Source organism: Orbicella faveolata, unplaced genomic scaffold (assembly GCF_042242905.1).
Source record: "Orbicella faveolata isolate gen_17 unplaced genomic scaffold, um_ofav_v1 contig_26, whole genome shotgun sequence".
NCBI classification, from domain to species: domain Eukaryota; kingdom Metazoa; phylum Cnidaria; class Anthozoa; order Scleractinia; family Merulinidae; genus Orbicella; species Orbicella faveolata.
The window spans coordinates 5907686-5922667 of record NW_028301554.1 but is presented as its reverse complement, the minus strand read 5'-3'; the positions used below and the strand labels follow the sequence as shown (position 1 = coordinate 5922667).

Below are 14982 nucleotides of genomic sequence, written 5' to 3'. Positions count from 1 at the left end.
AAAAACAACAACAATTGGTGGGATGTTTTGTAGGAGAAGCATTACGTACCAATCAAAGTCAAATTCAATCGTTCTGATATAGCTTGATTGACAGTAGTTCCAGTAAAACTTCGTTCGAATTTCCTCGATTGATAACTTGGTTTTCCAAAGTGCATCAAAGAATTTACACTCGCGAGTACCAAGTTACCCTACCAGGGGAGGGAGGCACTGAGGATAGCGACGAATGAAATCGGAATTGCTTTATTTTGTAGGGCATTTCCAGGCGTACCCATCAAGCATGCGTGAAAATACATTACGCAGGCGGGATGCGGGAGATTTTAAATACGTTAATGGCGGAATGCGGAAGAGAAAACTGAAAAACGTTCTTCCTCTGTAAACTTCACAAACTCTCTAAACAAATTTCTTAAACCGCACTTTATGATCAGCTGTTTTCTTGGAATTTCTGGAAACACCCGAACCTGCAATTCGTACTTTTCACTTTTCAAAGGGAACCTACTGTAGTAAGTAGCTAAAATGGTATTGTTTACCCTCTCCGTTGACAATAATGTAGAGCTGTGACATTCATAAAAACCGAAAACGAAGACTTATGGCTAACTCGAAGCTGTTTGAGTCTGTGATGTCGTGGTCTGTTGCAATGGAAATTAGGAAGAATGCATCGATCGCATCGATCATGGAGAGTTTATTATAAAGTGACTGACATAGGTGGTAAATTCACATTCTCTCGCGTCTTAATCATGCGCATGAAGAATTAAAAAAAGATCGAGCGACATCAGCTAAATTCTTCTTAGCCTGCGAGCGAGCTCACGTTGGAGCACAAGGGCGCGTGGCATAGCAGCGAGCGAGAAATCCGGAAGCGAAGCCGCGACACGAGAAAGTAAACTTTGCGCCTCTTCACCAGCCGGATCGCATTGCTCGCATTGCTCACAGGCTAAGTTCTTCTAAGGTCGCCCTCTGTCTTTAAAGCATGTCAGATAGGAAAAGATGTAACACACCTTAGATAGTTTTTTTCCTCTAGTCGCAGGGGAAGTAACTCAATATCATTTCAGTTTCTTGTTGAGCAATCATTGCGTGAATATCTGTGAACATGCTCAAATGTCACAAACGGCCTTATGACAAAATCACGTGAACCCAACAATTTCGTTTTTGTCTTCACTTGGCACGCCAGATGTTGTGAAACTGAAACTTTTTTATGAATGTTAATTACACGAGCGACCCTATTATGAACAGTGACACGGGGAAGTCTCTATGCAATTTTTCTTGAGGAAAGCGGACGGCTGAACACAGACCACTGTGCAACGGTAAGTTACTCATTATTTTGTTTAAAACAATATTTGATTACAAGTTCGACTGATAAAAATTACCATACCAATTTTGCTCATTCGGGATATCGAAAAAAGCCTCCTCGTATAGTTGTATGGCCTAGTGGCTATTACCTTGAGGTCCTAAATCAAATGCTCTTGGCACCAATAATTTGCTAGCAGATTGTTCCAGTGACCCACATAAGCAAATGCTTTATATCCCTCTTAACCAGTTTTTCGAATTTACCACATTCAGAGTTGGGAGTAGACTACAATGAATCAATCCACCCCAAGTAGAAGTGAACACCTTAATCATAACAGGTTGATCCTGGACAGAGGTTTCTCTTCGCCACAAACAGATGTTCTATAAATACTGTCCTTCCTGTACGGAATAACAAAAAAACAAAAACAAAAAAAACAAAAACAAAAACAATATTACGTACCGCAAACACGAATTGAATCGTTCTTATATAGTTTGATTTAGCTCCATTAAAACTTCTTTCGATTTTGTTCGATCTTGATAACTTCAAAACCGCGTATTACATTAAGCTGCCGGAAGGACGAAAATACTAAATATGACGAGAAGAAAAAATATCAGGACAATTTCTTTAGACGGCCTCTCGAGGCGTATTTCCTGCTGCTTTAGACAAAATCCACTCCTCACAGTTCATTTTAGTAACATCGTGGAATTAAGAAACGATTCGCAATTTGCTGTTTGTCAATGCGTATCCCGCCATTAATTATTAAAGAGTGCATACTATGTTTTTACGAAGAAGTGTCATATTTCGGATCTCGCCTCTTGTTCAAACCCATCGCGCATTCCACCAAACCCCTGCGAAATATATATCATCCTTTTTCCTGAGTGTTTCATAGAATTCACTGTCGACCCTTTCCGATGTGAAATTCCCTGTGGTAGGTAAAAGTTATCCTTTATTTTTTGGTCTTTTCTTAACCAATTAACAATTGAATGTACTCGAAACTAATAGCAAACTCCAAGCTGTTTGGTTCTGTGACTTCAAGGCCTGTTACAACAGGAATGACGACGGATATCATCAACAGACTGACACAAATAGTAAATTTACTGGCGGTGAACCTGTATGTGAGATTGTCTTTTAATACTTTGGCATTTAAAAGATTGATTAACTGAAGTATCAAACCATATTGGTGATGACGAAATTATTCCGAGCGGTCTGGTTTTTTATATCGGTGAACATAGAAAAGGTCATAAACGGCCGAAAGCAAAAATCACGTGCAGACAGCAATATCATTTATTTTGTTGTTCCGCTTATGACGTCAGATGCTGGGAAACTGAAATAGTTTTACGGATGAATAATTTGAGTGAGCAACAGAATTATTAACAGCAACACACAAACACGCTTCTGCAGTTTTCTTGAGGAGAACGGACGGCTGTATACAAACTACTGCGCAACGGTAAGTAAGTCATTGTTGTCGGCTTCGGCTAATGACATTTTACCATATCCATCTTGTTTATTCGGGATATCACGAAAACGTCCCAGTTAATTTTATTGCGTCTTGGTTAAAGCAGGAAGGTCTCGAACGAAAACCTTTCCTAGCAGTAATCTGCCAGAAGAGGATATTTGAGCTGCCTTCGCTAGCTTAAGTTATTACTACACATCCTTCCCGACTTCAGGCTTGAGCCAATAGACTGCAATAAATCGATAACACACCTTTTATTATAGTTAGGTAAGGAAGAAATTGTCCATTTCCCGACCCAAGAGGACAATACACTGAGTTCTCCTTCCGATACCTTCCTGGAGGGGGTGGGGGAGGCACTTAGAACTACGAGGAATAAAATCTGACCAGTCAGTTTTATTTTGTTTGGGCTCTTTAGGTGCATTTTGTGTTTCGTGAGCTAATAACGTATTCCCTAAGAGATCAGTTTCGCTCGCACAAAAGTACAAAATACGTTTCTCACGGGAATGCTTCGTAGTTTTCAGTTTTCAAAGGAAGCTCCACTATGGTAAGCAGCTAATCTTGTATTGTTTGTCCTCTCACTTGACAATAATAACTCGTTACCACATTCATAAAAAAAAAACATAGGGAAGGCTGAATTCGAACTCGAAGCTTGTTTGTTCTGTGATTTCCTTAGCAGAGGTCATAAATGGCTTTATCAGTCAAAGTGCACGTGCATACGGCAATGTCTTTTTCGTATTTTGTTTCTCTTTCCTCTTGTGATGTCAGATAATTTGAAACTGAAATATTTTTGTGGAACCATAATTTATGCGAACAGCACGCTATACTGTAACAATGTCACCTAGACGCCCCTCTGCAATTTTTCTTAAGGAGAGCAAACGGCTGTACACAGTCTGCTGCGCAACGGTAAGTTAGTCGTAATTATATTTTGTTTCTAACATTGTATAATTTCGGCTTCCACTGTTAACAGTTACCATATCGATATCGCTTTTTCGGGATATCCCGAAAACCTCCTCATATAATTGTATGGCCTAGTGTTTGTGGTCTCGATATCCCGAATCAAATGCTTTTGCCAGCACTGCTAGTGCTCTATTAGTGACCTGCTTTAGCTAATGCCTCATGTCCCTACCAATCTGTTATGGAATACATTTAGGGTTGAGATAAGACTGCAATGGATCAAGAACACACCTCTATGGTAGTCACTTTACAAAGACGTTGATCATCTCCACCAGGATTTTTCAAATGGGGGGTGGGGGGAGGTCACACTGTGTCAAAGTGGGAGTACTCAACAGATTGGCATGTCGTTTTTGCCACCTGTTGTAGGTTGTTTCCTTAAAAAAGGCTTACAAAAGGGGGAGTCACGGGCACCTTAGAACCCCCCTCCCTAAGCTACGCCCTTAAAGTAGAACCTAACTCTGTCACATAACGGGCTTCTTTCAGTTACGAAATGGTGTACACATACTGGCCTCAGTGAAAGGACAATAACTAATACAAATTTGCCATGTTTTGCTCTAGCAACATCACGAACCAATCAAACTCGAATTAAATCGTTCGCATATATCTTGAATGAGCTCGACAAATATAAGTTGGATTTTCTTCGATTGATAATTTGGGTGTCGCAACAAATCAAACGAGGCAATGTAGGATAACGAATGAACTCTGAACAGTAGTAGTAGTAGTAGTAGTAATATTTTTGTTTTGTTTTGTTTTGTTTGTTTGATTGTTTGTATCTTTGTTTTTTTGTGGCCACTAGAGGGGTATTTCGTGGTCATTGAGCTAATGCGCGCTCATTGGAAATCACTTCACTGAAACTTTAGAGTTAACAGAGAAAATGCGATTTTCTGTTTTCTATATTATTCTTCTGTATCTTACCATGAACTCTAAAAGAGTCGCGCCTCCAGCTCGCCGAAAAGAGGATATTATCTTTCCACCAAGGTATTTTTACCCCGTACCCTTTTTTAAACCCACATCCCGGATACCCACAAACGCATGCGTGATACGATCATCTGTTTCCTTGAAATTTGGGCTATCTCGTCTGCATATGAAAACTAAAGAGAGCAAAGAATGTAATACTTATTAGAATTACTCTTTTATTTAGCTGTCTTCCAGCTATTTTATTTGTGTTGGTCATTGTCTGCCTTTATCTTGCAGGGGAATTCCCTCACTCTTATTTCAGTTTCTTAGTGGTGGTTTCCCTTTGATGTCAAGATAGTGTAACTAAACACCGTAAATTTACATCGTACTTCAAAACATGAGCTTTAGCTCTGCCAGAAAAGTCAATATTAAATACTATTAAATCATTTCCTGTGGAAGAAATTTGCATGTATAGCGTGACAAATGTTATTTGGGTTGCGAGCTCTAACAATGAGTCACGCAAGAAAATATAGTCACGCGAATGAATGCTCGCTAAAAGTAACGCATTTCGATATACAATCTGCTTAACTTCTTCTTTTTTATTATTGAAACAGTTACTGTTGTTGACGCGGTTTGATTTTGGATTCATCCTGTTGTTCTGAACAGACTGGTGAGTACAAATTACTTTACAGTAGGAGGATATCATTTAAAAGTTCTTCATAACTTGTGTGCAAGAAGCAAAACTTTGTTTATTGTGGAAGGTGCTGCATTCCCTAACCTGGGCTTAATTAATTTACCGTACTTCTGTACGAATTAAAACGGTTTATGATTTACAATTTTTTGGAAGTGAAATTAACTGCAGTGAAAGCTGTATTTAGTGCACACCCTTAGGACCCTCATTAGTGTCCGCTTAATACAGGGTGTCCGTTCAAAACAGGTTCTAATATGTCGTGCGATAATAGTTAACTAGTAACTCTTTTATAGCACAGTGTACCACAGTGTAAGATCAAACATTGCTCATAGAACAATGCTCAGTCAGTAAATGCATCAAACTGGAATAATCGCTTAGCTTTAAAACGACATCGCTGAACAATGTTAAAAGAGTCTCAGCTAGACCTCTAGAAGTAAAAAGCTCTCGAAGTGTCAGCTCGTTGCTGGTTTTGTGCAACTTGGTGTCCGCGTCCGCTTAACAGAGGTGTCCGCTGAATGCAGGGTTTTTTTGCAGTGAATGTGGGATGAAAATTTTGGGACTTCAGCTAGTGTCGACTTAATAGAGGGTTTCCACTTGATATGGGGTCCGCTTAATACAGGTTTCACTGTAAATGCTGTTTCGTAGGATAAGACAAGCGAACTTTCTACAAAGTCGATTCGACAGCCACTGCACAGATTAGACACAGATTACACACAGATTAGCAGTATGGTTCAGGTCTTCCAAAACAACATTGTTAGCCATGAGACTGTCAACATTATTAAATTAAAGCTTTGCACTGTTCCTCTTTTTGTAATGGGTGACACGTTCAGGTGAGCTTAGTTATCGTAATCACGAGAAAGAAAAGAAATTCCGAAGACACTACGGAATTTCTTTTATTTCTTGCTATTTTACAGTGGAACTCTGTTAATACGGTCATCAACGGTCCATGAAAATTTGGCTGTATTAACGGGTAGGGTCAAATTTCATGACTGGTCTAAATTGAGTGAGGTCTTAACATATGTATCACAATTGCACTTGTAAAAAGAACTGTTCTTTAATCATTACATACCATATTAACGATGGAAAGATGAACATAACTGGTTTGAGTGGCAGTATAAACGGGATAAAATTATCAAGGATTATCCCGATTGAAATATCAGAATGTGGTCGTTGGCCGTATTAACGGGGTGGCCGCATTAACGGGGTTTTCTTATAAAGAAAAGTATGGCCGTTTCACCGAGACAAAAAAGGTGGCCGTCATAATGAGGTGATCGTAATGCGGGGTTCCCATGTACTGGAAACAATTTTGGCAGAAACATTTATCCCTCTGTAAACGAAGTGATGCACGTTCAATTTGCCTTTAACGCTATTGGACTTTCCCATTAGTATGTTGACAAAAAATGGAGATAGCAAAAAAATTAATAACACACTTTAGAAGAATTGTTTTAGTTCAACTGGTTTGAGCCGCGTTTGAAAATAATACAAAATTTAATTTGCATTTTTCCTTGACTTCCACCTGCTTTGCAGGGGAAACTCTTACAGTGTCTTTTCAGTTTCTTTCACTTTTGGTTTCACTTTAATCACAAGATCGAGAAACTGAATACGGTAAGTTTATAAACAGCAAGCTGTCTGTGACTGATAGAGTTAGATGTACATAGAACAAATTATGAATCACGTGACTGATTTTCTTCATATTCTAAGAAGTATTAGTGAGTCAGCGAATAATTGTTCGCAAGAATCGTCTGCGCAGTGCTAATTGGTTTAACTTTACTTTCTCTTCCAAAGAGCGAACAACAACATACAACAAAGAATTTTGTCTTGCTTAATAACCATTTCCATTTATTATCAATGCTAAGAAACCCAGTACACTTTCAAAGCTATTGGACTTTACTGTCAGTATTTAACAAAGAATGGGAATAGAAACATGCAACTTGTTTTCGAGTGATTTTATTTGATTGTTATGATCAATGTTTGAACTCCTATTGTCTTGCAAGGAAACTCCCTTAGTGTTATTTCAGTTTGTATCACTTTTGGTTTTCTTTTCACCAGAAGATTAAGAAACTGAACACGGTAAGTTTATAAACTGTGAACTGTCTATGACCGATAGCGTTGTGAGCACATATAATAAGTAGAGCTGATTTTTAATACTTTAAATTTACACTTGGAGAGGTTTGCATGAATCGCGTGGCTGATTTCTTTTTCTTGTAAGAGCAATTACTAAGTCACGCGAATAATTGTTTGGAAGCATCGTTTGCGCAGTAATAATTCGATTAACTTTTCTCTCTCTTCTACTTTTCAGAGGAAAAGGTCCTGTTATTGACGCATAGTCATTTTGGTTTCATTGTGGTCGACTCACCAAAACTAGTGAGTATATATCATTGTTTTAATAGCTTTGTTATTCATATTAGACTGAAACATTAAGTAAGCTGTTTGCAGTCGATCTAATTTTTGAATGTAAAGAAAGAACCTGGGAGAATTTGTTGCCGTAGCGTCGACCATAATCACTGACTACTCTTAACGTCATGTTATTAAAGGCTAATTTGAACCAGCTATAGTTAATGACGCTGGTGTGACTGAAACACGATTGAAAAATGTTTTAGAAACATTAGTGTTCCAAACACTCCCGAAAGGTAAATTTATTTCTCCAGGCATTGAGTAACTGTGATTTGCCGTTTTTCATCCCGCATCCCGTCCCTCAATATCAAATTTAAACGCACTTCCTGGTTGAAATGGGCACATGCTGCTCAAGCCAAAATATTTTTGTCCCGAATCCCACATCCCGCATTCCACATCCCGCCATGATTTTCAGCTTATCTCGCATATTCCTCCAAGTTTATGATTTGACACTCCAGAAACTTCGAAATAGATCTTCCATGGATGACGTATTATGACAATCAGTGTTTTCTCGAAACATCGAGAACTCCTCAAGTGGTTTTCGGGGTTTCATTTTGCATCGTCTGGTTTCTATCTTAACCAGTTAGAATAATATAGAGCTCGATTATGATATCCACGACCTTCAAACAATCATGCAGTGATAATTAACCCCAAAGTCAATTGTTTGCTGTAAGAAACGGAAAGTTTTTAGCTCTGTGAATTGATATTGTTGCCAGGAGATGGCGGCAGAAGGAAATCAATGAGATTGTGCAAACTAAATTATGAAATGAGTGCTCGCGGATAACAAATATGAGGAATTACAACAGAACGATGGCAAAAGCCATTCGTCTTTAGTTGTCGTATTTGTCTTGTGAGCAAGTCAGTTAGTTTCTATGAAAAGAAGGCGAGGAATGTAAACTTTATTCATTAATCAACTCATAGTTAGAAGAGGAGAAACTTGCCAAACTTCTAAAGAGCAAACAAAGATGCCACGATTTATGTTGGAAGGTCCACAACAGTAAACAGTCTTTCGTTTTGCGATCATATATAATGAGATTTTACTGTCACGCCAGTAAAATATAGTTAATGGAGCGTGACGTACGTTCTCAATGAGCCGTTCATGACGGCATCACTTTCTATAGAGCTATTGAGCAGTTATATTTCAAAGGTCAGCAAACTGTGAGCCTTATTGTAGCTAAACCTAAAACATTCTAGTTTCTTTACCTTCTGAACGTTATAACGTACCATAGCATTGGTGCAAAGCATTAAAGCACTGTTCATGTTTAAGATGTTATACGTGTTAGGCTAAGCTGTTCGGTAGTACAGCCGTTCCTACTGGCTTACAAGCAGGCGAGCGTCTCCATATAAAAGCTCGGAAAATTGTTCAGAGTCCATTCTGAGTTCTGAGTCTGCGCAGCGACTTCCCCCAAGCTTGTTGTTTTTTCATCGCCTTTGAACATCGCTTGCTAACCGATACTCTTGTCCGATCCAGCACATGCTGTCTGTCATTCAGCTCGTGGTGCTGGGGAGATAAGTGAGGTTGTTTTGTCACGCTATCGCCGGAAGTCGCATGGGCTAACCAAACGCAAGGCAGTGTTCCCCCATTAACGCCATCACAAGTTGTTTGTATTTGAGTAATAGCTCTGGTTCAATTGCAAGTCGCCACGGTTAACTTACTTTCGCTAGGAACAACGACATTAAGTAGGCATAAATCACATAACCGAAACTTTTTACTCGAGTTATATAGTCTGTGAAACAGAAATAATCACTTATTGTGTTTAATGCACGGTCAAGACCGAAATGAAAACAAAAACATACAACAAAGAACTTTGTCGGGCTTAATAATCATTTCAATCTATTAACTATAGTCAAAAACGCAATATGCTTTAATAAACATTGGATTTTGCCATTAGTAATTAATTCCACTGTTAATAATTTGCATTTGTTTTTGTTCTTCAGTCTCTATCACTTTTCATTTAATTTCGTCCGAGGATCGAGAGACTGAACACGGTATGTTTGTAAACTTTAAGCTGTTCGTGATTGATACCGTTTCATACACATACAACGTGTATTTCAAAGCGATGTTTAATAGTTTCAGTTTACACTGAAAGAGATTTTTCATGAATCGCGCGCGTGACTGATTTTTTTCAGTTTTTGAGCGCTGTAAGTCACGCGGACAAATAAATCAAACGAATTATTGTTTGGAGGTACCGTTGTGGAGTAAAAATTTGCTTAACGTTTCCTCCTTAACAACTTTTACAGGAAATATTATCGTTGTCGGCGCATATTGGTTGTAGTTTCATTCTAGTGACTCAACAAAAGTGGTGAGTGCAAATCAGATTTAGCTTTGTTATACATATTGGACTGAAATCATCACGTTAACTGTTCACAGTCGCTCCGCTTTTAGGAGAAGACTGACAAACCGAACACAGTAAGTTTATAAACTGTAAGCTATTTGTGACTAGTTGCGTGCACATATACAAGATCTAGAGTTTACACTGGAAGAGACGTCACGAATCGCGTGACTGATTTTCTTCCTGCTGTAAGTGCCAAAAGTGAGTCACGCGAAAAATTTAGTCACACAAATGATTGTTTGGAATCACCGTTTTTCAGTAGTAACAATTTGCTCAACTTTCCCTCTTTGCTTACTTTTCAGGGGAAAAGGTCCTGTTATTGACGCGTATTGGTTTTGGTTTCACTCTGGTGACTCACCAAAGCTAGTGAGTATAAATGATGATTTTAGCTTAGTTATAACATATTCATAGCAGACTGAAATAGTGATGTAAACTGTTCACAGTCAATTTTATTTTTCAATGCAAAGTCAGAACCTGAGAGAATTAGTGACCGCAACGTCGAAGCTAATCACTAACTACTTTTAACTCTGAGTCATGTATTTAAAGACTAATCAAATCCAGTTATAAGTAGCGACGTTCGTGTGACCGAAACACGATTGGCAATCTGTTTAAAAAACTCTTCCTTTTCAACTCATTAGTGTCTCGGGGCACTCAGCAAAGGTAAATTAATTCCTCCAGTCACTTTGTAACCGTAACTTTTTTTTCATCCCGCATCCCGTCCATCAATTCCAAATTTATCCCGCATTTCCTGGTTGAACTCAACACATGCTGCTCTCATCCCGCATCCCGCTTTCCACATCCCGCTAGGATTTTCAGCTTTTCTCGCATCCTGTCAAGCTTACGTTTTGACACTCCAGAAACTTCAAAATACATCTTCCATGCTTGGCGTACTATGATAATCAGTGTTTTCTCGAAATTTCTAGAACGCCTCGAGCGGTTTTCGTAGTTTCACTTTCCAAAGCAAGTTCCGACGTGGTAAGTACAATTCTAGCTAACTTTGCATCGTCTAGTTTCTATCTTAAACAGTTGGAATACTATTATAAGCTTTATTATGATAGCCACGAAATTCAAAAAATCATAAAGTGATGATCAATTGCAAACTCCATTGTTTGCTAGTAAACAAAAAAGTTTGGGGCTCTGTCAGTTCTGATGTCTGTTGCCACCGAAAAAAGGAGTTGGAAATCAATCAAATCGTACAAAGTACATTATAAAGTAATTACTGACGAAAAGTTAATTCAAGGCCTTCCATATTTTACAACAAAACGATGGCAAAAGTAGCTTTCATTAGTTGTCTTATTTCTCTTCACATCAAGTCAGTCTGTCTATGACAGGAACCGGCGTGGAATGTAAATTCTATTAATCAGCCCACACGGAGTTAAATTAATAGTAAACTGGAGTGGTTTCTAAGCCTGAGAAACTTCAAAAGAGCAAACAATGATGCCAAGATTTATGTTGAAAGGTCCAGGACTGTGAACAATCCTTCAATAGTATATTAATTAGATAACCGAAACGTTTCTGTTGGTTGATCTATAAGACAAAACTGACTTAACACCTATTGTGTTTTATCCATGGTTAAGACAAAGAACGAACAACATACGAGAAAGAACTTAGTCTCAGTACCTTGATAAATATTTCACTGATTATTAGCCATGGTCAAAAACCCAATCTACTTTGAAAGCTATAACGAAAAATGGGGACTAAAAAGATATAATTTGCTTTCAATTTCTTTTTTATTTGATTATTTTGCAGAACGTTTGAAACATATTTCAATTTCAAATTGTTTTAACTTTCTATTGGACCTCCTATTGTCCTGCAGGGAAACCCCCAGTGTTGTTTCAGTTTCCATCAATTTTGGTTTCATTTTCGTCAGAAGACTGAGAAACTAGACACGGTAAGTTTATAAACTGTAAACTGTCTGTGCATGACTGAAAGCGTTGTCTGCGCATTTAACAAGCATAGCCGATTTTCTTAACACTTTAAATTTACACTGGGAGAAGTTTGCATGAATTGCGTGACTGTTATTCTTCTTGTTGTAAGAGTTGTTATTGAGTCACGCGAAAAATGAAGTCACGCGAATAATTGTTTGGAAGCATCGTTTGCCCAGCAATAATTGGCTTAACTTTTCCTTCTCTTCTACTTTTCAGACGAAAAGGTCCTGCTATTGACGCGTATTCATTTTGGTTTCATTGTGGTCGACCCACCAAAACCAGTGAGTATAAATCGATATTTTTTATAGCTTTGTTATTCATAGTAGACTGAAATCATTAAGTAAACTGTTCACAGTTGATCTACTTTTTGAACAAAAAGAAAAAACTGGCAGATTTTGTAGCCGTAATGTCGACTGTAATTACCAACTACTTTTAACTCTGACGTCATGTAGTTAAAGACTGATTTGAATCGGTGTTAATATATGATGCGATTGGCATGTTTTATAAACCCCTACTCTTTAACTCATTAGTGTTTCCAAACATTCCCGAAAGATAAATTAATTTCCTTAGTCACTGTGTAACGTGAATTTCTGTTTTTCATCTCACATCCCGTCCCTTAATATCAAATTTATCCCGCATTCCCTGGTTGAAATGAACACATGCTGCTCAAGCCAAGATATTTTATCCTGAATGTCGCACCCCGCATTCCGCATTGCACATCCCGCCTTGATTTTCAGTTTATCTCGCTTCCCACCAAGCTTATGTTATGATACTCCAAAAACGTCGAAATAAAGTTTCCATGCATGACGTAGTATGATAATCAATGTTTTCTCGAAATATTTAGAACCCCTCAATCGGTTTTTCGCAGTTTCACTTTCAAAGCAAGTTCTGCCGGCCGTGTTAAGTACAACTCTAATTAACTTTGCATCCTCTGGCTTCTATCGATCAGTTAGAATAATATATAGCTGGATTCTGATAGCCAGGGCATTCGTAAAATCACAAAGTGATGATTAATTACAAGCTCCATCGTTTGCTGTTACATAGCAAAGTTTTTGGCTCTCTCAGTTCTGATGTCTGTTACCATGAGAAAACGAGAGTTTCAAATCGACCAAATCGTGCAAAGTGCATTATAAAGTGAAAACTGAGGAAAACTTAATTCACTTTCTTCCATATTTTACAACAGAACGATGGCAAAAGTAGCTTTCATTAGTTGCTTTATTCCTCTTTAGAGCAAGTCGGTCTGTCTATGATAGGAAGGCTTGGAATGTAAATTGTATTTATCAGCCAACAAATACTTAAATAGTAGACTGGAGCGGTTCTTTAGCCCGAGAAACTTCAAAATAGCAAACAAAGATGCCAAGATTTTTGTTGAAAGGTCCAAGATCGCTTTGCGATCATGCACTATGCATTAGTTACATAACCGAAACGTTTCTGTTGGTAAATCTATAAATCAGAACTGAGTTAACATCTACTCATTACTGTGTTTTATGCACGGTTAAGCCAAAGAGCGAACAACAATATGCAACAAAGAACTTTGTCTAGCTTGATAACCATTTCACTGATTATTAGCTATGCTCAAAAACCCAATATATTTTGAAATCTATTGGACTTTACCGTCAGTGTTTAACAAAGAATGGGAATGGAAAAAATGTAACCTACTTTCGAATGATTTTATTTGATTGTTTTGCGCAATGTTTGAAACTTATTTCAATTTTGATTTGTTTTGAATTCCTATTGGACCTCCTATTGTCTTGCAGGGAAACTCCCTCAGTGCTGTTTCAGTTTTTATCACTCCGGGTTCCATTTCATGAGAAGACTGACAAACTGAACACGGTAAGTTTATAAACTGTATTAAGCTATTTGTGACTAATAGCGTGCATGTACACAAGATGTAGAGTTTACACTGGAAGAGACTTCTTGAATCGCGTGACTGATTTTCTTCCTGCCGTAAGCGCCAATAGTGAGTCACGCGAATTATTAAGTAACACGAATGATTACTTGGAAGCACCGTTCTGTGCAGTAATAATTCGCTTAACTTATTCCCTTTTGCTTATTTTCAGAGGAAAAGTTCTTGTTACTGACGCGTGTTAGTTTTGGTTTCACTCTGTTGACTCACCAAAACTAGTGAGTATAGCTTTGTTATTCATTGTAGGCTTAAATCATCAAGTAAACTGTTCTCATTCGATCTACTTTTTCAACACAAAGAAAGAACTCAGACCATCATTTTGATCCTGCTTTGGAAACTTTATGTTAACAATCAGAACCAGTTTCTAATCATATTTACTGTATGTCGCTGTTGTGACTATAGATGAAGCGCGATTGAGAAGTCGAAAACGCGTCCTTCGTGTCTCATCAGGGATTCCAATTAAGGTATATTAATGAATTCAGTTACTGAGTAGGCGTGATTTGCTGGTATTCATCATGCATTCCGTCCCTCAATAGGGATCTTACGCAAAACACGACGGCAACGGCAACGAGAACGTCACCCAATAAAATTTTTAATGAGCAAAACAATGGCTGCTCGCGTGCGTTATAATTCTTGGTACATTTCTTTGCCGTCCCCTGCAAATCTACGACCTGATCATGAAATGACCAAATTCTGCGTTGTCTGGAGAACACGAACCACAACGGCTAATTTTTCGTATTTCTATTTGGAACTGAACACGTTTGTAGCATATTCAGTAGGGGCAAGTTTTAATACCGACAGACACACTGGATAGATCTAATTAAATAAATGAGAAAATTAATTCCAAAGTAAAATAGAAACACATTTTTTTACCAGGCGTCGTCCTCGCCGTAGCCGTCGTATATGCGTAAGGTCCCTAATATCAAATTTATCCCTCATTTTCTGGTTGAAATAAGCACATCATGTCTTCTCAGGCCAAGCCAGTATATTTTATCGTGAATCCCGCATTCCGCATCCCGCCTGGATTTTAAACTGACTTATCTCGCCTCCCAACATGTGTTGACATTTCACATCGAAATGAACCTTCCATGCATGACGTGTTGCGATACTCAGTATTTTCTCGAAATATTTAGAATGCTCAAGC

At 38.2% G+C, this 14982-nt stretch overlaps 2 long non-coding RNA genes across 2 annotated transcripts; both read left to right on the top strand.

The window, feature by feature from the left end:
• The first annotated feature begins 1261 nt into the window (after window positions 1-1261).
• Window positions 1262-6126, top strand: LOC149107805 (uncharacterized). The gene is made up of 2 exons (XR_016209159.1): window positions 1262-1298; window positions 5201-6126. It is a non-coding gene; the product is annotated as an uncharacterized LOC149107805 (long non-coding RNA).
• A 413-nt stretch (window positions 6127-6539) lies between these two features.
• Window positions 6540-14006, top strand: LOC149107804 (uncharacterized). Its single transcript, XR_016209189.1, has 7 exons — window positions 6540-6544; window positions 9642-9660; window positions 9913-9974; window positions 10307-10370; window positions 11821-11895; window positions 12149-12213; window positions 13690-14006. It is a non-coding gene; the product is annotated as an uncharacterized LOC149107804 (long non-coding RNA).
• Window positions 14007-14982: the final 976 nt, after the last annotated feature.